Raw genomic sequence first — 22854 nt, 5'->3', positions numbered from 1 at the left:
CAGCGTTGAAATGGGGCTCCCAAACCTGGATATGGGGGATCAGGTGACCTTGGTAAAGTTGTTCTCCTCTGTGGGCCTTCATTTCAACATTTGCAGTAAGATTTGTGTAGGTAAGAAAGATTGAAGTATTCACTGTGACCCAATATACCTAAAAGAATGTCCCCTAGTAGATGTGCTGATAAGGAATTATACCTCTAAAAGGTATAATTCACCCCTTTCTCCTGTTCCGCAACCCCTACCACTGGTAGCCACCAATCCGTTCTCCGTATCTATGATTTACCTTTTGAATATCTTGACTTGTAGATTCCAAACGTTTATGTTTCCATTTTTCTTTATTATGAAAATACTAAGACATGAAAAGGCACAAGGAAAGAAGGATGAGATTGTTTTTATAAAGCACAGTGTTGCTTTTGATCTCTGTGCTGGAAAAGTAGTGTGCAGTAATATAAGGAAAACGTAGGATTTTGGACTTAGGCCCAAATCTCAAAGCTGCCACTGAGGTGCTGGTACTGAGGCCACTCAGCTACAAAAAATAATATTTATAGCCTAAGATGTAAAGGTGCCTTTTATTTAGAAGTACTTTGCACGTACTGGTCATTCGTTAATGGGGGCTCTCTATGTTCACATTTGTTTACATTTGTCTAAAGCATAAGAGACTCTTAAAAACTGAGAACAAACAGGGTTGATGGGGGGTGGGAGGGAGGGGAGGTGATGGACATTGAAGAGGGCATCTTTTGGGATGAGCACTGGGTGTTGTATGGAAACCAATTTGACAATAAACTTCTATATTTTTTAAAAAGCCACTAAAAGATCTTGGGGAGAAGACTAGGCCGCACTCTCTTGATCTTGGTTGACTGGTAACCCTGCACTGGCTCTTTCTTCTCTAGGACAATATTAATATTGAATGTGCACCTTGATGAATGATAGGCGCATTGCGCAAACCACTTAGTTTCCACAAGGTGGTCCGAGAAATGTAGCAGCCATACCAGGATCTTCTAAAAAGTCAAGTTAAATGGATTCCTGTCCCACTTTTCCCTTGGAAATTTGTTTCCATCAGGAGGTGGAACTAAGTCAGCAAGGGGCTTCTAAGCCAACTTTGTGACAAGATTCCCTTCTCTTAGTGGACAACATAGAGTACTGGTACCAGTGTAGACTCTAGATCTAGATAGTCCAAGTTCGACATTTGACTTTCTATCTCCTGACTTCAGACAACTGAAGTCTTCCTCAGTATCTTGACTTGAAAGGAAGGTCAGTAATTGTACCAAATTTAAAGGGTTGCTCGGCCAATTCTATGCATCAATGTGTTTAAAGTACCTAGAACGGTACTTAACCACATAGTAAATGATACACAAATGTTAATAAAAGAGGTGGTCAGGTGGTAAAATCTCTGATTCGGGAAATTCCTAACAATTTGGAAGTGGCCAAAGGCATGAGTCAGTAGTTTTTTTCTCCTCTGTGTTTTTAATATAGAAACTTCATTATTCATGGGCTTAGCTGTCAACATCCTTACTATTAATTATTATTAATGAACCTAGATGTCACTGGGAGTCTCTCTGCCCATAGAGATATTAGTGGCTTTGGCTTAATGCCCTAGGCTTCAATGATCAGGATAAATGTAGAGTCCTCTCCTTGACTTTGAATATGTCTGACATTGTCATAGGGACTGAAAATTATGGCTAAAGTGTATTTCTCTGTCATGTCAAAGGGAATCTGAAGGTAAATGTAAGATTTACAAGATTGTGACTATCCTGTAAAAGCAAGAACCTGGATTCCTTCTGTCATTCAGATGTACCTCATCACTTCATTCCCAAAGTCACTTTATCCTCCTACACAGCTGTTGCTGGAACTCCAGCCATCACGTCCCAGTTGCAGGCCAGAAGGAAATTTTTTAAAATGTGAAGAAAAAAAATGACATTGACATTCATTTATTCTATTTTTAAGCAATCTCTACACCCAACGTGGGACTCAAACTTACAACCCCGAGATCAAGAGTGGCATGCTCTACCGACTGAACCAACCAGGGCCCCCATATTGACTCTTTTTAAAGAATCCTTGACAGAAATTCTAGAAAATAATTATGCCTTTGTCTCTGTGGCTACAATGTAATCACTTGGCCTTACCTACCTACCAGAGAGGATCAACAGTAGCCCTTTAAATGAGTACACGATCAAGGGATAGACAGGAGTAGGTAAAATGACCGTCTTTGCCATATGGTTCCCTGTCCCCAAACATGCTCAGACCCATGTGCCGACCTAGGTATATACTCTGCCACTCACCAGCTTTAAGAAATCTATCCCATCATATTTTCACAGTCTTTTTGAAAATCATCGTGGAGTTAGAGGTGTAGGGATCACAGGTGAGTTATTTGGCTATTTAAGCTTATATCAGTGTCCCCCAAAACTTAATCTAAGACTCCTTTCTGTCCATCCAAAAACTGTTTTCGTGAAGCCAGAGCTCCAAACCTGTGACTTTTCCTGAAGCACACAGACCCCCTGGAACATATAGCTTAGCTCCTGCCCCGTTTCTCCTCAGCTCTTTGAGGGACTCAAGTGATCAGCCAGGTAGTAAGCTGAGGAATGATAATAAGGATAGAAACCATCTGCCCAGTGCCCCAAGTACCATTGTCTCTGTTACATAACTGTAATCTCGATAACTTATTGTGGAGACTGTCGTCATCTCATTACCACCACTGAGGGAATTCAGGCTCAAGAGATGTTAGTAAACCCCACAATTTTATTTAAACAGTGCTTAATTTTGGGTGAGTTATGTATCACTCATGTATGTGTTCACTTAATATTTCCGCTATGTTTTCACGGAGGCTCAAGGAGAACATCAATGATTAAGTTGGTATTATAATCCTGGTCAAATAAGCTCCATGTTTTATATGATTTTCCATCTAATACTCGTCTCTAGTCTTGTCTTCTCCAGGACACACAAACTCACTGCCTTCAACTTTCTGAAACCACAATAGCTTCGAGATCCCTTATCATAAAAGTCTCCTCTCAACACATTTTGGTTTGCCAATGCCATTCTTTTTTTTTTTAAGTTTATTTATTTATTTTGAGATACAGCATGAGTAGGGGAGAGGCAGAGAGAGGGAGACAGAGAATCTCAAGCAGACTCCTTGCTGTCAGCACAGAGCCCAATGCGGGGTGCAAACTCGCAAAACCATGAGATCATACCTGAGCCGAAACCAAGAGTCTGACACTTAACTGACTGAGCCACCCCAGTGCCCCACCAATGCCATTCTCGAAATAAAACACTCAGACTTTAATTCCTAGTTGTGGGAAGTTCAGCAAAAATAAAACCAAAATAAGAAAAAAACAAGTGTCCTGAATTAGGGCTTAAGTAATCCCTACCCCCAACATGGGGCTCCAACTCACGACACTGATATCAAGAGGCACACGCTTTACTAAGCCAGCCAGGTGTCCCTAATTCATGACACTATTAAATATAGACAAAGAAGAAAACTAATTTTTAGAAAATAATTGTGTTACCATTGTGTTACTAGTACCAAGTGCTAAGTTGAGTATCGAGTTTTTGAAAGACCTTGGGTCGGACAGTTAAGTAATATTTAGCGGAATGTTAGAATGTCTATAGAGATTGGAAAGGCGGTCATGTGGCATTGAGATCAGAGTTACCTTTACTGCTCACATGAACCTCTTAATAATGACTATTATTTATGGAGCAGTTTCCAAGTATCAGCTACTGTGCAAGGTATAGGACTGGAGATATCTTTTTATTCTATTTAGTAATTATTATTTCTATAAAACACAAAGGGCATCTCAGGTTCAGAAGGTCAAATAGCCTAATTAGAAACTCTCAGATAGTAAAGTAGCAACAACAAGAATCAAATCCATGGTTCTGCTGACGAAACCCAAAGCAAATTACTGAATTTTGGACCATTTTCATTTCTGCCCAAGGCCCCAGTTCCTCATCTGTAAAATCAGCAGTTCGAATCACAGCATCTATATAAGTGATGGTGTGCTGGAGTGGACTGTGAGAGCTGATGGTTTTATTTTCCACCAAAAGGCTGCTAGAACTGATACATGAATTCAGCAAAGTCGCAGGATACAAAATGTACAGAAATCAGTTGCATTCTTATATACTAATAATGACGCAACAGAAAGACAAACTGATCCCATTCACAACTGCACCAAGAATCATAAAATACCTAGGAATAAACCTAACCAAAGATGTAAAATATTTGTATGCTGAAAACTATAGAAAGCTTATGAAGGAAATTGAAGAAGATACAAAGAAATGGAAAAACATTCTGTGCTCATGGATTGGAAGAATAAATATTGTTAAAACGTCAATACTACCCAAAGCAATCTACACATTCAATGCAATCCCAATCAAAATTGCACCAGCATTCTTCTTGAAGCTAGAATAAGCAATCCTAAAATTTGTATGGAACCACAAAAGACCCCGAATAGCCAAAGTAATATTGAAGAAGAAAACCAAAGCAGGAGGCATCACAATCCCAGACTTTAGCCTCTACTAAAAGCTGTAATCATCAAGACAGCATGGTATTGGCACAAAAACAGACACATAGACCAATGGAATTGAATAGAGACTCCAGAATTGGACCCACAAAAGTACGGCCAACTAATCTTTGACAAGCAGGAAAGAATATCTAATGGAAAAAAGACAGTCTCTTTAACAAATGGTGCTGGGAGAACTTGACAGCAACATACAGAAGAATGAAACTAGACCACTTTCTTACACCATTCACAAAAATAAACTCAAAATGGATAAAGGACCTGGATGTGAGACAGGAAACCATCAAAACCCTGGAGGAGAAAGGGAAAAACCTCTCTGACCCCAGTCGCAGCAGTTTCTCACTTGACACATCTCCAAAGGCAAGGGAATTAAAAGCAAAAATGAACTATTGGGACCTCATCAAGATAAAAAGCTTCTGCACTGTGAAGGAAACAATCAATAAAACTAAAAGGCAACTGACAGAATGGGAAAAGATATTTGCAAATGACGTATCAGACAAAGGGCTAGTATCCAAAGTCTATAAAGAACTCACCAAACTCCACACCTGAAAAACAAATAATCCAGTGAAGAAGTGGGCAGAAAACATGAATAGACACTTCTCTAAAGAAGACACCCAGATAGCCAACAGGCATATGAAAAGATGCTCAATGTCGCTCCTCATCAGGAAAATACAAATCAAAACCACACTGAGATACCACCTCACATCGGCCAGAGTGGCTAACATTAACAACTCAGGAAACAACAGATTTGGAGAGGATATGGAGAAACAGAAACCCTCTTGCACTGTCGGTGGGAATGCAAACTGGTGCAGCCACTCTGGAAACAGTGTGGAGGTTCTTCAAAAAATTAAAAATAGAACTACCCTATAAGCCAGCAATAGCACTGCTAGGAATATGCCCAAGGGATACAGGAGTTCTGATGCATAAGGGCACTTGTACCCCAGTGTTTACAGCAGCACTTTCAACAGCAGCCCAATTATGGAAAGAGCCTAAATGTCCATCAACTGATGAATGGATAAAGAAATTGTGGTTTGTATACACAAAAGAATACTACGTGGCAATGAGAAAGAATGAAATCTGGCCTTTTGTAGCCACATGGATGGAACTGGAGAGTGTGATGCTAAGTGAAATAAGTCATACAGAGAAAGACAGATACCATATGTTTTTACTCTTACATGGATCCTGAGAAAGTGTACAGAAGACCATAGGGGAGGGGAAGAAAAAAAAAGTTACAGAGATGGAAGGAGGCAAACCATAAGAGACTCTTAAAAACTGAGAACAAACTGAGGGTTGATGGGGGGGTGGGTGATGGGTATTGAGGAGGGCACCTGTTGGGATGAGCACTGGGTGTTGTATGAAAACCAGTTTGACAATAAATTTCATATGAAAAAATTTGTGAGCTAGTTTTAAACAGAACCATCATTGACAAACTAGATAAACTTCAAATTTACAGCAAACATTTAAATGAACATTCATAACATTAAAATAAAAACTATTCGAAACTCATTTACTAATTTTTTTTTTTTTACTTCATTTGGCCTGTCTGTACTCTTGAGTCCATTTATATTGTGTATCTCTATGGGAGAAATAGTGTACATTTTGTGCTGCCATTATTTCCTTGCTTTCAGTTCAGCAAGACCCTATTGGTGGCTTGGTACCTACCAGGCAAGAGTATTTACACAATGGAAATCAGCAAATGCTAAAAATCAAGGCTTGGTTTATTGTTTTGTTGGTTGTGTGGACTTATGAAATTGATAGAAAACAATTATATAAAGTAAAAAGTGTGTCATATCTATGGGTATTAAATGTGAGTAGCACAAAAAAAAATGACAAAATACTCCTCTAATATTTGAAAACTACTATACAATTCAGAAAAGTTACTCAACCTCATTAATAAACGAGAAGTGCCAACATGTCTCTGTTGTTTTATCTCATTAACAGAAATGAAAAAATATCAACCGACATGTTCAGAAAAGAAGGCAGAGTAGGAGGATTCTGGGCTCACCTCATCCCATGGACTCACTGACATAATAGCTCTATAGCTCGTTCTGTCTCTCTTCTCTCTCTCTCTATATATATATGTATATGTATATATATATATATACATATATATATATATATGTACTATATATACAATGAACTCTGAAAATGACCCGAGGACTGGCAGAATGGTCCTTCCATGGTTAATCGTAGAAAGGCAGCCATATTAGAAAAGGGTAGGAGGAGCAGAGACATGGTTGGGAACCAAACCCCCAGTGAGACTAACCACAAACAGGAGCGACACCACCAGCATAGAGAAGAGGATTAGACCCCACACAAGGGACCCCTGACACTGGGGACCTAGGAAGATGAGTCCCCTTAACATCTGGCTTTGACAACCAGTAGGGCTTAATGTCAGGAGCTTTTTAAAATCAGCAGGACTTAACTCAGAGAGCCTGAGGGCCGATAGGAAACTGAGGCCCCACCCTTTAAGAGCCAGCCTAATAAATAACTCACCCTGAGACAAAGCACAGAAGCAGCAATTTGAAAAGAGCCTGTGGTATACATGAAAGAGATTTATTTGCTAATCTCAGAACATGTGCTGGAGGGGCAGGGATCTTCAGGAGATTTCTCTGGGAACCAAACTGTCGGCAAGTGTCATTTCTCTTCCCCCCAACCCCAGCCTAGATGGGTGGACGCTTGTGGGAGCCCGTGCTAACACTCTGCATCTACCTTGCTAAAAAACTGCGTGCCTGCCCTTTTGTTTCCCTCTGTGGACCTGCCCCCATCCAACCTGCCCACCTCATGAGACCTCCCTTGAAAGTGGCTCCTGCCCCACGAGCAGCCCTATCACGAACTGGCACCCCTCCGAAGTGACTCCTGCCCTGGGGAGTGAGGGAAATCACCCTACACACCAGCACCTGCAGTTTCAGTGGCCTGCCCCTTAGCTGGCTGCTCAGGGAGCAACCCCTGACCATCGGTGCGCCTGCAGTTGTGGCCGAGAGGCTAATTGCAGACCGCTGGCCTGACTGCCAGCCCCACCTGCCAAAGAGCCTGTGGTGGCCTCAGGCCTCTCAACGGCGTGGGGATCAGCCCTGCCCAGTGCATCCACACCAGGCGAAGCAGGCTCGGCAGCTGGCGGGGCTGAAGGCAAACGCAGCTCTGCCACAAGAGTGGGGTGCATGCAGCACCCCCAGACATGCTGGGATGTCTGGTTCTTGGTGATCAGGAGGGATTGTGCTAGAGGGCGCCACAGAACCTCTTCTACGCAAGGCCGCTACTTTCAAGACCAGGAGACATAGCTGACCTGATACACAGAAACAGATTAGACAAAAAGGAGCCTGAGGTTCGGTCTTAAGTGTAGGATGAGACAAAATAAAAAGGCTAAGCGAAGAAACCAAGATAAGCAATATACCTGATGAATAATTCAAAGTCACGGTCATACACATGAAAAGATGCTGAACATTACTCACGATCAGGGAAATACAGATCAAAACCACATTGAGATACCACCTCACACCAGTCAGAGTGGCTAAAATGAACAAGTCGGGAAACAACAGATGCTGGCGAGGATGTGGAGAAACGGGAACCCTCTTGCACTGTTGGTGGGAATGCAAACTGGTGCAGCTGCTCTGGAAAACAGTATGGAGGTTCCTCAAAAAATTAAAAGAGAACTACCCTCTGACCCAGCAATAGCACTACTAGGAATTTATCCCAATGATATGGGAGTGCTGATTCATATGGGCACATGTACCCCAATGTTTATAGCAGCACCTTCAACAATAGCCAAATTATGGAAAGAACCTAAATATCCATCAACTGATGAATGGATAAAGAAGGTGTAGTTTATATATTCAATGGAATACTACTTGGCAATGAAAAAGAATAATATCCTGCCATTTGCAGCAACGTGAATGGAACTGGAGGGCATTATGCCAAGTGAAATAAGTCAGTCAGAGAAAGATATCATGAGTTTCTCAAGTTCCACATATGAGTGAAAACATTACAGAAGACTATGGGGGAAGGGAATGGGAAAAATAGTTACAGAGAAGGAGGGAGGAAAATCATAAGAGACTCTTAAATACAGAGAACAAACTGAGGGTTGATTGCAGCAGGTGGGGGAAGGGGGGAAATGGGTGATGGGCATTGAGGAGGGCACTTGTTGGGATGAACACTGGAAGCGATAAGTCAGAGGAATCTACCCCCAAAATCAAGAGCACACTATACACTGTGTGTTAGCCAACTTGACAATAAATTATATTAAAACACACACACACACACACACACACACACACACACACACACACACACACAAAGTCATGGTCATAAAGATACTCACTGGACTTAAGAGTGAATGAACTCCATGAGAACTTCTACAAAGAGGTAGAAAAGATACACACACACACACACACACACACACACACAGATGAATTTAATAACTGAAATTAAAAAAAAAATACACTAGAGGGAATCAACAGCAGATTAGGAGGCAGAAGATGGGATCAGCATTCCAGAAGACAGGGTAATGGAAAGCAACCAAGCTGAATGCCAAAAAGGAAAAAGAACAACAAAAATGAGAATTGGTTAAGGGAACTCTGTGACATCAATAAGTGTAAGAACATTCACATCATAGTGATCCCAGAAGGAGGAGAGACAGAAGGGGGTAGAAGATCTATTGGAAGAAATAATACCTGAAAACTTTCCCCATCTGTAGAAGGAAACAGACATCCAAGTCCAGGAAACACAGAGAGCCCCTAACAAGATTAACCCTTGGAGGTCACATAATAATAAAAGACACATAATAATAAAAATGGCAAAAGTAACAACAAAAAGAATGTTAAAAGCAGCAAGAGAAAGAAAAAGTTATCTAAAAGGGAAACTCTGTAAGGCCTTAGCCAATTTTTTTTAACAGAAACTTTGCAAGCCAGGGTCAGAAGCAGAATATTCACCATGCAGAAAGGAAAAAAACAAAACAAAAAAACAACTGAGAATACTCTACAAAGCAAGGTTATCATTCAGAATTGAAGAAGAGATAAAGAATTTACCAAACAAAAGATAGGAGTTCACTGCCACTAAATCAGACTTACAAGAAATGTTAAAGGGAATTCATTGTAAAGGCCACAACTAGAAGAAAATTATGGGAAAAATTCATAGGTAAAACAAGCATTTAGTAAAGGTAATAGATTAATCACTTATAAAGCCAGTATGGAGGTTAAAACACCTAAGTATTTTAAAATCAGCTGTATCTACAAAAATCAGTCAAGGGTACTCAAAATAAAAAGTTGTAAGCTATGACATCAAATACATAAAACATCAAGGAGGTAAAATTTTAGTACTTATACAATTTGTTTGACTTAAGCAAGCAGCAACTTAATATAGACTGCTATACACATAGGATGTTCTATATGAAACCAGTGGTAACCACACATCAATAACCTGTCATAGATACACAAGAAATAATAAGAAAGGAATCCAAGCATAAGACTAGAAGCCGTCATACCACAAAGAAAGAAAGACAAAAAAGGAACAGAAGAACTATATAAACAACCAGAAAATAATTAACAAAATAACAGTAAGTACATACTTGTCAATAATTAATTTAAATGTAAATGGACTAGGTGCTCCCATCAAAAGACATAGGGTGACTGAATGGGTTAAAAAACAAGACCCATCTATATACCGCCTCCAAGAGACTCACTTCAGATCTAAAGACAAATATAGACTGAAAGTAAAGGGATGGAAAAACACATACCATGCAAATGGATGTGGGGGGAAAAAAGCCAGGGTAGCAATACTTCTATCAGACAAAATGGACTTTAAAACAAAGACTGTAGCATGAGACAAAGAAGGGTACTACATAGTAATAAAGGGATCAATCCAATAAGAGGATATAACAACAGTAAGTATCTATATACCCAATGTAGGACCACCTAAATATATACGGCATGTACTAACAGACATAAAGGGAGAAATTGACAGTAAAGCAATAGCAGGGCACTTTAACACCCCATGTCCATCAGTGGATAGATCATCCAGCCTGAAAAATCAAGGAAACAGTGGCTTTGAATGACACATTAGACGAGATGGACCTAATAGATATATAAAGAGCATTATTCCAGACCCAGAAGAATATATATTCTTTTCAAGTGCATATGGGACATTCTCCAGGCTAGATTACATGTTAGGCCACACAAAAAAAAAGCCACAGAAAATTTGAGAAGACTGAAATCATACCAAGTGTCTTTTCTGACCACAACAGTATTAAACTAGGTATCAATTACGAGAAAAAAAAATCTGGAAAGAACACAAATACATGGAGGCTAAATAACATGCTACTAAACAATAAATGGGTCCACTCAGAAATCAGCAATAAAAAAATACCTAGAGACAAGGGAAAATGAAAACACATTGGTCCAAAATCTTGGGATACGGCAAAAGCAGTTTTAAGAGGGAAGTTTATAGCAATACAGGTATACCTCAAGAAACAAGAAAAATCTGAAAAAAAAAAAAAAAAAAGCCAACCTTACACCTAAGGGAGCTAGAAAGAGAAAAACACATTAGTTCTACCAAGCATTTAAAGAAGAGTTAATACCTATTCTCAAACTATTCAAAAAAATAGAAGTAGAAGGAAAGCTTCCAAAAACATTCTACAAAATTAGTATTACCCTGATACCAGAACCAGACAAACACTACAAAAACAAAATGAAAAAACGACATGTCAATATGCCTAATGAACATTGAGCAAAATCTTCAAGGAAACATTAACAAAGTGAATTTAAAAATACATTAAAAAAATTATTCACCACAATAAAGGGGGATTTATTTCAGGATATTAGCATTATTTAATATTATCAATCAACATGATACATTATATTAACAAGCAAAAGGATAAGAACCATATGATCTTCTCAATAGATGTAGGAAAAGTATTTGACAAAATACAATGTCCATTCTTGATAAAAACTCAACAAAGGGAGTTTCAGAGAAAACATACATCAACATAATAAAGGCCACATATGAGAAGCCCACAGTTAACATCATATTCAATGGTGAAAAACTGAAAGTCTTTCCTCTAAAGGTCAAGAACAAGAAAGGATGCTTACGCTCACCACTTTACTTCAACATAGTACTAGAAGTCTTAGCTCTAGCAATGGGACAATAACAAGAAATAAAAGGCATCCAAATTGGCAAAAAGTAATACTATTACTATTTGTACATGACATACTATATAGAGAAAACTCTAAAAACTCCACCAGAAAAAATCTATAGGAATGGATAGAGGAATTCAGTAAAGTTGCAAGATACAGAATACACAGAAATCTGTTGCATGTCTATGTACTAATAATGAAGTAGAAGAAAGAGAAATTAAGAAAACAACTCCATTTGCAATTGCACCATAAATAAAATACCTAAGAATAAATTTAACCAGGGAAGTAAAAGACCTGTATTTTGAAAACTATAACAACATTGATAAAAGAAATTGAAGACAAAAATGGAAATATACTCCATACTCATGGATTAGAAGAATTATTATTATTAAGAAGTCCATACTACCCAAAGTAATCCACAGATTGAACTAATCTCTATCAAAATTCCGAAAGCCTTTTCGCAGAACTGGGATAAATAATCCTAAAATTTGTATGTGACCACAAAAGATCCTAAACAAAACAATCTTGAGAAAGAACAAAGCACAATCCCAGTATCACAATCCCAGATTTCATGATATAACACAAGGCTATAGTAATCACAACAGTATGATATTAGCACAAGAATAGACACAGATTCGTCGAACAGGATAAAGAAACCAGAAATAAACCCACACCTATATGGTCAATTAATCTTCAACAAAAGGAGGCAAGAATATACAACAGGAAAAAGTCTTTTCAATAAATGATGTTGATAACACCACTTTCTTACACCATACACAAAAATAAACTCAAAATGGATTAAAAACCTAAATCTGAGACCTGAAACCATAGAGCCCCTGAATGAAAACATAAGCAGTAATCTCTTGGACATCAGCCTTAGCAACATACTTATGGATATTTTTCCTCAGGCAGCAGAAATGAAAGCAAAAAAAACAATCAATTGTGACTACACCAAAATAAAGTTTTTGCACAGAAAAGGAAACCATCAACAAAAAGGCAACCCAGTGAATAGAAGATATCTATAAATAATATAACTGATTAGTGTATGTAAATATTAATGTAACTGACAAGGGATTAATATCCAAAATATACAAAGAACTTATACAACTCAACACCAAACACACACACACACACACACACACACACACACAAACAAACAAGCAAAAAACTAATCTGTTTTAAAAAAAAAAATAGGCAGAGGACCAGAATAAACATTTTTCAAAAGGAGACCTGTAGATGGCCAACAGACACATGGAAAGATGCTCAACGTCACTAATCATCAGGGAAATGCAAATCAAAATGACAATGAGATAACACTTCACACCAGTCAGGGTAGCTAGTATCAAAAAGACAAGAAATAGGGGCACCTGGGTGGCTCAGTCAGTTATGCATCCAACTCTTGATTGCAATTCTGGTCATGATCTTATGGTTCAAGAGATTGAGCCCCAAGTTGGGCTCTGTGCTGACACTGTGGAACTTGCTTGGAATTTTCTCTCTCTCTCTCTGCCTCTCCTCTGCTCATGCTCTCACTCAAAATAAATAAATAAACTTAAAAAAAAAGACAAGTAATAACAAGTGTTGGAGAGGATGTATAAACATGGGAAGTCTCCTATGTTACTGGTGGGGATGTAAATTGGTGTAACCACTGTGGAAAACAGTATGGGTCTTCTTCAAACAAATAAAAATGATAACAACATATGATCCAGTAATTCCACTACTAGGTATTTACCCCCCAAAACCAAAAACTCTAATTTGAAAAAAAAATACAAGCACGTATAATTTTATTGCAGCATTATTTACAATAGCTAAGATATGGAAGCAACCCAAGTGTCTATGAATAGACGAATGGATAAAGAAGTGGTACGTATACACAATGAAATATTACTCAGCCATAAAAAAGAATGAAACCTTGCCATTTGTGACAACATGGAGAATCTAGAAGGTTTTATGCTAAGTCAGAGAGAGACAAATATAAATACGATATGATTTCACTTACATGTGGAATCTAAAAACAAAAAAAATTCCAGACTCTTAAATACAGAGAAAAAATGGGTGGTTGCCAGATAGAAGACAAATAGAAGTACAGTATAGGTAATATAGTCAATAATATTATAATAAAGTTGAATGGTGACAGTGAATATACTTACTGTGCTGAGCATGAAGTAATGTTAGAATTAATGTTTAGTGAGAATCAGTTGGCTACATGAAATTTATAATTAAAAAGACTCTTTTTAATTTGTGTATTGCTTTCCTTATAGCAATATGTTTAAATAAAAATATATGTGTACACAGATACACGTGTGAGACACTGGGGGTGGGTTGTTGAACGTCTACTAACACTTGGCTGCTTTGGGGTTTTTCTCATCTTCGATGTTGTAGGAGCCTAACTAGGACCAGGTGGAGACCACAGGGCGCCAGGCACTATGAAGAACTGGTCCAATCGTTGCAGGTGTTTGCGGTTGGAACGGGCTGCCTCAAGGGGTCGTGAGGTCCTGTTACTGCGCTGACACCAAGGCCACTCCACAGGGGAGAAGAGGGTGCAGATGATGTTGGATGTGCTTCCTTCTCAACCGGAAAGTTTCACATCCAATAGGGAAGAGGGAGTCAGAGTGAGAGGTGGGTATGGCACTCTTGAGGCAATGGCCGGTGGCTCTTGCCTACTTTCAAGCTCAGAACGTATCAGTCAAGAGTCTTATCAACTTATTGATATCCCTTAATCAATGGGAACTCCCTGGGTGGCCAGAGTCAGAATACATTGCTCCTTGAGTTAATCCCCTCCACTGCGGTGTATGCTTCCTCAGTTGCTGTGCATTTTAGGTGTTTGCGTGGTAGCTTCTCATCTGAGAATTTATGCCTTCTGTGGCTGAGGCTTGTGCCTCGCCATAAATAAAAGAGTTGCTTAAGAAATCATTTTTTCTCTAAGTGTATTTTAAGGGAAATCAATATAAATTCAATTTGTCCTTTTTTTCTCCTGTTTTGGTTCCTCAAGCTCTAGAACCCCAGAGATGGTCAGAAAACCTTCCCTCATTGAATGCCCTCGGAGCCATCAACCCTCTCCACTGCCCTGTTGAGAATAACTTCATCAGTGGATAATATTCTGACATACGTCATCTGTGTATTATAAGGTTTAACTGGGATGGTTTTCTCAGAACTTCAAGACTGAGTTCAACTGAAGCAGATCAGTGAATATTTTTTTCAATTAACCTGGCATTAATACTGGTTTAACATCAGTGAAAAGCCAAGTAGAGGTTTTGAACGTAAGGAAGCTGGTTTCAGACGAGTAACCTCTTTGATCCAGAACTGTACTAAACACATACACACTATCTGTTCTAATCTTCAACATTCTGTAAAAAGAAGAAACTGAGGCTAAGAGATTAAGATGGCTTGCCTGGTTGTGAACCAAATGCCTCACCTTGAAGGTGGCAGGACCACCGTTTGAACCCCCCCATTCTAAATACCATTGTTTTTCGAATAAATCTTATTGCCTCTTTATAGAAGGCTTCTATTTGAAAACAGAGGTTTCCACATTAGTCTATAGGATAAACATCCTTCAACTGATGATTCCTAATTGGATAATTAGGAGGAGACTGGAGGAGACAGGAGGAGACTGTCATAGTGCCCAATGAGGGAGAAAAGAACTATTTGAAAAATAATGTGGAGATTGCTCTGGCTGTTTTTGATGGACGCAAAGACATGAAAAATGGGAACCAAAAACAGGGGGAAAAAAGCCCATTCTGAAGCTCTGAAGCCCCATGACCCAGGTGTACATCATACAGTCAGCTGTCAAGGAAGACTCCATTGCCCCACTCACAGGGGTTCTCCCACCATGTGGCCACAGTCCCCTTGCACATGACGGAATCCTCTGTGTTCTCTAAGGGTCTCCTTCCCCTCTGGTTCTTCTCATGCTTCGTCTCTCCAGAGAACCTGGCAGCCGGTTCTAGCCCTCAACGCCCTCATGCCGGCCCCTGTGGCTTCATTCCTGGAAACATGATTTTCTCCATTTATTCCCACCTGTTGTCTCTAGACTGTCAGTACCATGAGGGGATGACGAGGACGCTCTACTAAAATCACATGAATCAGAACCTCATGCAGCCCGCACAAGAACCTGAAAAAACTTCAGGCTTAACACCACTTGCCAGCATGGGGCAGTTCTCCACACCCTCAGAACGGCCTTACGTATAGCCTCCCACTGACTTCCTTCAAAGTAACCTTAGCTCTTAACATCTTGCAAAGTGATTTATGTGAGCCAATTACTAACTGAAGTATCCAGAAAACAGAAACTGAAAAAAAAAAAACAAAAAAAAAAAACGTGTTGTCTGAAGTTGAGAAAAAAGATCCCAGAACTGCTGAGATGACTTTACACACACACACACACACACACACACACACACACACACACACACACTCATTCCCTCTCTCCCCCTTCTCATTATCTCCCCCCCTCCCCTCCTCACTTCTCCCCTTCCTCACTCCTCCCCTCCCTCACTCTTCTTTTCTCTCTTCCACTGGCTCCTCTCTCTTCCTTCTCCTCTCTCTCTCCCCTTCTCTCTCTCTCCCTCTCCCCTCCTCTCTCCCTCAGGAATTGTTAATGAAGGAAACATATTTTGATCTGGTTAACAGTCTCAAAATAACCTTATATACATTGCTCTCGTGTCAACCATAAAAGCATCCTAAACCTGTATGTTGGCAATACTCCACATGCATAGGTTTCAGAACGTTTGCCCCAGGAATCCAGAAACCAGGGGCTATCTTCAGGAGAGTGGCAACATTTGATTTATGCTTTGTGTTTATAAATGTCGAGGCAGCATAATTTTGAGTAATATTCAGAAAGTATGTACCTACCAAGCTCTAAAAAATGACTGACTGCAAGTTAACTGGTGAGTTTTCCTAGACTTCAAGTTGTTTTTTTTTTTTTTTTTGAGAGAGACACACAAAAACATTGACATAGGAAAGAAAACCTTATAATTACACTTTGTTCTCTTCCTTGCGCATTTCAAAGCAACCATCTAAAGCCAGTGCTTTGTAACATACAAACCAGGACTCTGCAACTAGCCCAACTATCAATTTATGTTCTTTTTTGGAAACGACTTGACTCATCTCCTAGTCCACTTTCCCTTTTCATTACTACAGGAGTGACTTAGAATAATGTTTGTCTAAACTGGGAGGCTGTTTTCTCATTACTCAACGCATAGCTTATCGTTTTCTTACCAGCCTATGGCATTCCATGGCAGGTATGGGGTATCTTCACAGGCCAGCCTGTCTGGAAAGGGCGTGATGGGATTACTACTGACTATGCTTTGCCCCTCCGTCTTCATAAAGTGGCCACATCCTTGATTTCCTTATTTGCCAAGCTAGGAGAATGTCGCCTTCTCTGGGTGGATGCTAGGAGCAAATGAAATCGCTCTTGGCACTAATGATTACTAATCCTTTCCTTTTCTTAAAGGACCTTTCCTCTACCTCTTCACAGCCGTGACTTCTGTCAGAAAACACGGGACCTGCATGAGAAGGGCTTGTTCCCATCCCCGTGCTGATAATCAACGTCTGGGCCTATTTCTTCAGTTGTGAATAAAGGGTCATGTTAATGGATCTCTGAGCTATGACCCAGTGTGATTATCTTAGTATCGTTTGTGGGCTTATGTAGTCTAACTTTTGATAATTTTCTATGTACCAAACACTGATCTAAACAATTTACAAATGTTTTGTTTCACATAAATTTAAGGTAATATTTTCAATTTTAAGAATTAAGGTGTTATTCCCACTGGCAGGTGAGGTGATGCATGCACTCAATGAGCACCCAGTTTTCCTGAGGTGTCACAGCTATTAAGGGGGAAACCAAACAATCAGATTTTAGACTACAAGGCTTTTTTTTTTTTTTAAACATTTATTCGTTTTTGAAATACAGAGCATGCCCAAGCAGGGGTGGGGCAGAGAGAGAGAGGGAGACACAGAATCCAAAGCGGGCTCCAGGCTCCGAGCTGTCAGCACAGAGCCCGACACAGGGCTCGAACTCAAGAACCATGAGATCATGACCTGAGCCGAAGTTGGACACTTAACCGACTGAGCCACCCAGGCCCCCAAGACTACAAGGCTTAATTAAAATCTTCCTCTGTCACCTCTGCAAACCACTGAAGTGGCTTCTTGGGCCCCATCGTTACCAGCATCAGTTGTCCTGACTCAGTGGGGTCGACCACCGAGCACCAACCCTACAGCCATTAAAGTCCTTTCTATGGTCACTGTGTGGACCACATCATGGTCCATGCTCACTCACTTCAGGCACTGATTTCCTGCTCTTCTTTCCTTCCTCTTTATTCCCTTCTGTTGGTTCTCTTCCCCCCCCCCCCCTTGACAAAAACTTAGAGTCTGTTGTGTCCCAGGATTGAGGATTCAGAAAAGATAAGAGATTATTGCCAGTCTGAGACATCACACAATGTAACTGAGCGTGAGGACAAAGATACAGATTTACACAGAAAAAGTATAATGTCCTACATCATATTCCCTTGAAAGAAGGAACGAGGGACGTCGATAGGGGAGAGAGGGGCTGAGAGAGGGAGACAGAACATGCCCTGAGAGAGCTACACAGCCAAGCAGGGGCAGAGAGAGAGAGGAGACAGGGTGGACAGAACCTATAACTCTCCCTGGGGAGCCTTGGGGAAGTTTTCACAGTGGTGTTTCTATTTGAGATGAATCTTGAGGAAAAGTAGAAGTTTGGTGTGAAAATAGAAGACAATACAGGCAAAGATGAAGGAAATAGCCCTGTTTTGCCTCAGTAATGGAACATTCCATGGAACTGGCTTCAGGGAAGCAGGGATGGAAGTTTGAATGGGTGCCTTGCAGGCAGCACCCAAAGGGTTTGTGTCAATATTTAAGATATTGAGATCTTACCTAGTAGTAGGAAGACACTAGGGGAGGGGTTGACTCATGATCAGATTGACCTCAGGGGCGCTCTGGAGGAGACACTGGAGTAAATGGGAAAGAGTTGAAAACAGAAGGTTTTGTTGGTTTTGTTAAGAAAGGACGTGGGTGTGAGCCATGGTGACATGTGGACGGTGAGGAAGGGGCAGATGGAGATTGGCTGATACAGAACAGGCGGGACTGAGTGACAGAGAAGGAAAGGGGGGATGTGGCACCAGGATTTCAAAGTCAGAGAAGACAGACTCGTCACTCCCGCTGTTTTCTTTGTCAGCCTCTGACACGAGTCTCATCCAGCCTAACCACATCCCTCCCTGACTTCTTGCCACCTGCCCTCAGGAAACTTGGAAGGCAGTGGCCCCTGTGGCCAATAGAAGCCCTGAGTCAGCAGATCTATCCCAGTCACCTCCTTGCCTGCAGCCCCTTCCCAGGGGTCCTCCAGCCCAAATAGCTGCGGGCCGAGCTACCGGGCTCTGGGCTTACACCTCCTCATCCTCCATTTCGGCCCCACCAGCTTTAGAAATGACCCCCTCTTGGGGCGCCTGGGTGGCTCAGTCGGATGAGCATCCGACTTCGGCTCAGGTCACAATCTCACAGTTCGTGGGTTCGAGCCCCGCATCAGGCTCTGTGCTGACTGCTGGCTCAGAGCCTGGAGCCTGCTTCAGATTCTGAGTCTCCTTCTCTCTCTGTCCCTCCCCCGCTCACGCTTTGTCTTGCTCTGTTTCTCAAAAACAAATAAATGTAAAAAAATAAAAAATAAAAAAGAAATGTCCCCTTCTCTGTTCCACAAATCCCAACCACAGGTAGGCAGACTCTCCTTCCCAAATCACTGTCTTCTGTGAAATGGAAACGGAGAGATACTTGCTTCGGATTATGCTGAAGTCAGAGCACCCTTCTACTTTTGGAAGCTAAAGCTAAAATGGAGAAGCATTCATTCATTCACAAACATACTCATTGAGCTGGCAGCCTGCCAGATGGATAAAATAGCAACATTGCCGCCAGGAATTCAGGGATGAGCCAGGTCCCTGCTGTCATGGGATGCACACTCTGGTGTCAGAGAGGCAGATCGAGACAGGTGGGCATGTCACACAACAACGGCAGGTGATGGATGGGACTGCTCAGGACACGGTGCTGGGGAATACGTAGGCAGGGATGGACCTGCTTGAAATAGATTCCTAAAGGAAGCCCCCTCTGAGGAAGTGATATTTAAGACAGAAAGACAAATGGGAAAGTAGCCACAACAGGCAAAAACATAGGTCTAAAATGCTATATAAATGATAAAGTGCAAGTCAATATTGACCAGGAATAAAGGCAAACACGGAGCCACTCTTTCCATACCCCTACAGAATGCCAGCCAGGAAGTCACGGGATCTGGAGGTGTTTTGTTTTGTTTTTGTCATGCTCAAGTGAAAGGGACCCTCCAGTTTTAAGAAACTCACATTCATCTTGCGTATAAAGACACGAATGGGCCTATGAGAGACACACTATCTCAGGGGTTGGCAAAAACTTTCACGAAGAGGAAGATAAATTATCTTAGGCTGTGTGGGCCATACGCTCTCTGTTGTAGCTACTCAATCCACCAGAAGAGCCTGGAAGCCACGGACAATGTATAAATGAGTGAGCACTCCTCTGTTCGGTCATTTTATTTATGGATGCTGAAACAACAATTTTCACAGGTCACAAAATATTTTTTCAGACATGTGAAACCCTAAAATCTTTTCTTCATTCATGGGCTTACAAACACGGGCAGTGGGCTGTATTTGGTTCTTGGGACCTGGTCTGGCCATCCCCGCTCTGCAGCAAGGTGGTTGAGAGAGCAAACTCTTGAGCAGACTGCCTCGGTTCGTTTCCAGATGATTCCATCTGCCAGGGGTGCACTCACACGTCCAGGCCAAAGAAAATTTACTTTGATCCTGTTTTGTTCTCTTATCTTTCTGTCCCTCTTTTCTTAGTCAAACTTCTTAGAACAATAATCTATACTCCCTCCCCGGGGCAAACTGTTTTACAAAAACGACTTCGACATACTTCCAGCCTCTGATGCTCTTCCAGAATCATGTCCCACCCTTAACCCCTCTAAGAGGTGGTATTGAGGTTCCCTCCCCTTAAAACTGGGCAGGCCTTTGTGAGTACTCCAGCTAATTGAGCCCTACAGAAGAGATGCTCGAAGACTCAGGAGCTGGGTCGTAAAAGGCAAGACAGCTTCTGCCTGCCTTTCAGGGTGCACGTGCCTACGGACCCTAGAGCTGCCACATAAAGAAGGGTGTGATGACTGTTACTTCCTTTTAGAGGCTTTCGTTGGATTTCTCCGCAGTGGATCTGGTCCCAGGCAAAGAAAGAAAGCAGTGCGTGTACATGATGTGCCTGGAGTATAAGGCGTACGGGGCCGAGAATTGGGAGCTTTGGCCAGTGATACGTGCAGATGGCATTTCCTGGGAGGCTTTAATGATGGGGTGGATGTGCCTGGAATGGATCTTGAGAGTAACAGGTGGCCCCTGGAGAGATTTGAGGCCTAAGAGTAGAATGGACAGGTTTCTCTCTTAGGGGAACTACTCTAGCTGTAACAGAAGAAGCCGTGATGAGACCCCTGGCTGGAAGCCTGCGACACGGTCTGGGTGATGCGGAGGAGGGCAGTGCCAATGGCCGTGGACAGAGAGAGTGGAGAGACTCCTGAGACCACCCCACAAGGAGAGCGCTGTCCGCCCAGCTAATGGACAGACATCACAACAACGCATATTCTCGTACCTTCTACTACCGTCTTGTCAGAATAGATCCCTCTCTCGCGTGGCTACGCCTCCTCGCCTGCTCTCTCTTTCACGATTTTTCTTTTTTGCCTGGTCAATATGCAACACGGTTCCCACATGGGTGGTTCCTCTCCCTTCTCTTCAGCAGACACTGGGGAACCGTTCCTTGAAAGCAAGATGCCACAGATAAGCTCACAGCTGGCCGAATGCTGGTGAAAGGGTTCCTCTGTGCCCCCCGCCCCGTGAAACACCTGCCTCTGTCGGCCACAGACCGGTCCCCTGAAAAATACCCTGGGAACCCTGTCCCAGAGCCCCCTCCCAGCTGTTATCTTGACACAATCACTGTGCTCTGGGTTTTTAATCTGGGAGATTAAATCTATACATGCCTGAGTGGAAAGATCACATCCTTGTAATGTTTCACCTATAAAATTTCTCAGCTGCCTTCGTTTAACCTGTTGTATTTATGGCCCAACTGTAATTTAGGAGAATACTCAGAAAATGCCAATTTCAAAGGGCCGCTCTCTCAAATTGCCACTCAGCACGGCTTTCTGCAGGAGTGTAGTGAACTGTGGTAAAACTGATCATTTCAGTCAATTAGATTTTTAGGCCAGTCACTTTTTACTGTTCTGAAAGAGAGCAAGAGAGCATTTGAAAGCTAGAATCAATCAATTACAGTCTAAATGTAGAACAAGGAGGAAGATACACAAGAAACCATATGTATACTTTTTTTTTTTTTTTTTTTACAGGTATGAACCTTGCAGAGGTCACTTGAGTTCTATTATAGAATGTTCATTTTGCATAAAGTAGAAGTTACCACTTTAAAAGACATGCCTACCCAGACCCTTTGGATAGTAATTGGGGTCAAAGAATGAAAAGGCTGACAGAATGCAAGTGCCTTAGCTGGGGAAGAAGGGGCTTGCCGAGACAAGCATATAAGCAGAATGATCAGGTAGGCTTTTTTTGTAAAGACCATAGCAACCTTTGACTCAGAAAGTTCTAACACAGTTATAATTGTAACAGGTCGAAGGCCACAAGTTCAGAAAACATATAGATCTTTTGTGATAGTTCATTTCCTTTATTTAACCCAAGACTGGATTATGAGGTCTAGAGATTCTAGAAAGTCAAAGATTATGGTCCTTCCTTAGGCAACTGAAAATAAAAACATCACTAACAGTAGAGCAGGATTAAAGGACATAAAATAAATCTTCTCCTAATAGACCCTTCACAATTTCAAATTCAAAAATATTTCAAAATACCTTCTTATGTTAAGAAAAGGCTCCTGGGGTGGGGAGGGGCGCCTGGGTAGCTCAGTCTGTTAAACATCTGACTTTGGCTCAGGTCACGATCTCGTGGTTCACGAGCTCCAGCCCCTCGTTGGACTCTGTGCTAACAGCTCAGGGCCTGGAACCTGCTTTGTATTCTGTGTCTCCCCCTCTCTCTCTGCCCCTCCCCTGTTCACTCTCTGTCTCTCTCAAAAATGAATAAACTTTAAAAAAATTAGAAAGAAAAGAAAAGGTTCCTGGGGATGGTTACAAGAGAAACTTTGACATCTGTTATCAGATCCCCCTTTGA

At 41.3% G+C, this 22854-nt stretch overlaps 1 long non-coding RNA gene across 3 annotated transcripts in view; it reads left to right on the top strand.

Moving 5' to 3' along the window:
* LOC109273129 (uncharacterized) overlaps positions 1–17218 on the top strand; it is a 177845-nt gene extending 160627 nt beyond the window's left edge. For 2 of the 3 annotated variants that reach the window (XR_002082785.2, XR_002082786.2), the window contains exons 4-5: positions 14012–14248; positions 14622–15191. This is a non-coding gene — a long non-coding RNA (uncharacterized LOC109273129). Of the gene's footprint in view, positions 1–14011; positions 14249–14621; positions 15192–17075 lie in introns of those variants that run through there. The other variant, XR_002082787.2, reaches the window with a different exon arrangement.
* Positions 17219–22854: the final 5636 nt, after the last annotated feature.

The sequence above is a fragment of the Panthera pardus genome, unplaced genomic scaffold, assembly GCF_024362965.1.
Source record: "Panthera pardus isolate Hobbes unplaced genomic scaffold, ASM2436296v1 HiC_scaffold_7, whole genome shotgun sequence".
Lineage (NCBI taxonomy): Eukaryota > Metazoa > Chordata > Mammalia > Carnivora > Felidae > Panthera > Panthera pardus.
The sequence above is the reverse complement of the archived record's forward strand: the minus strand, read 5'-3'. Positions and strand labels throughout refer to the sequence as shown.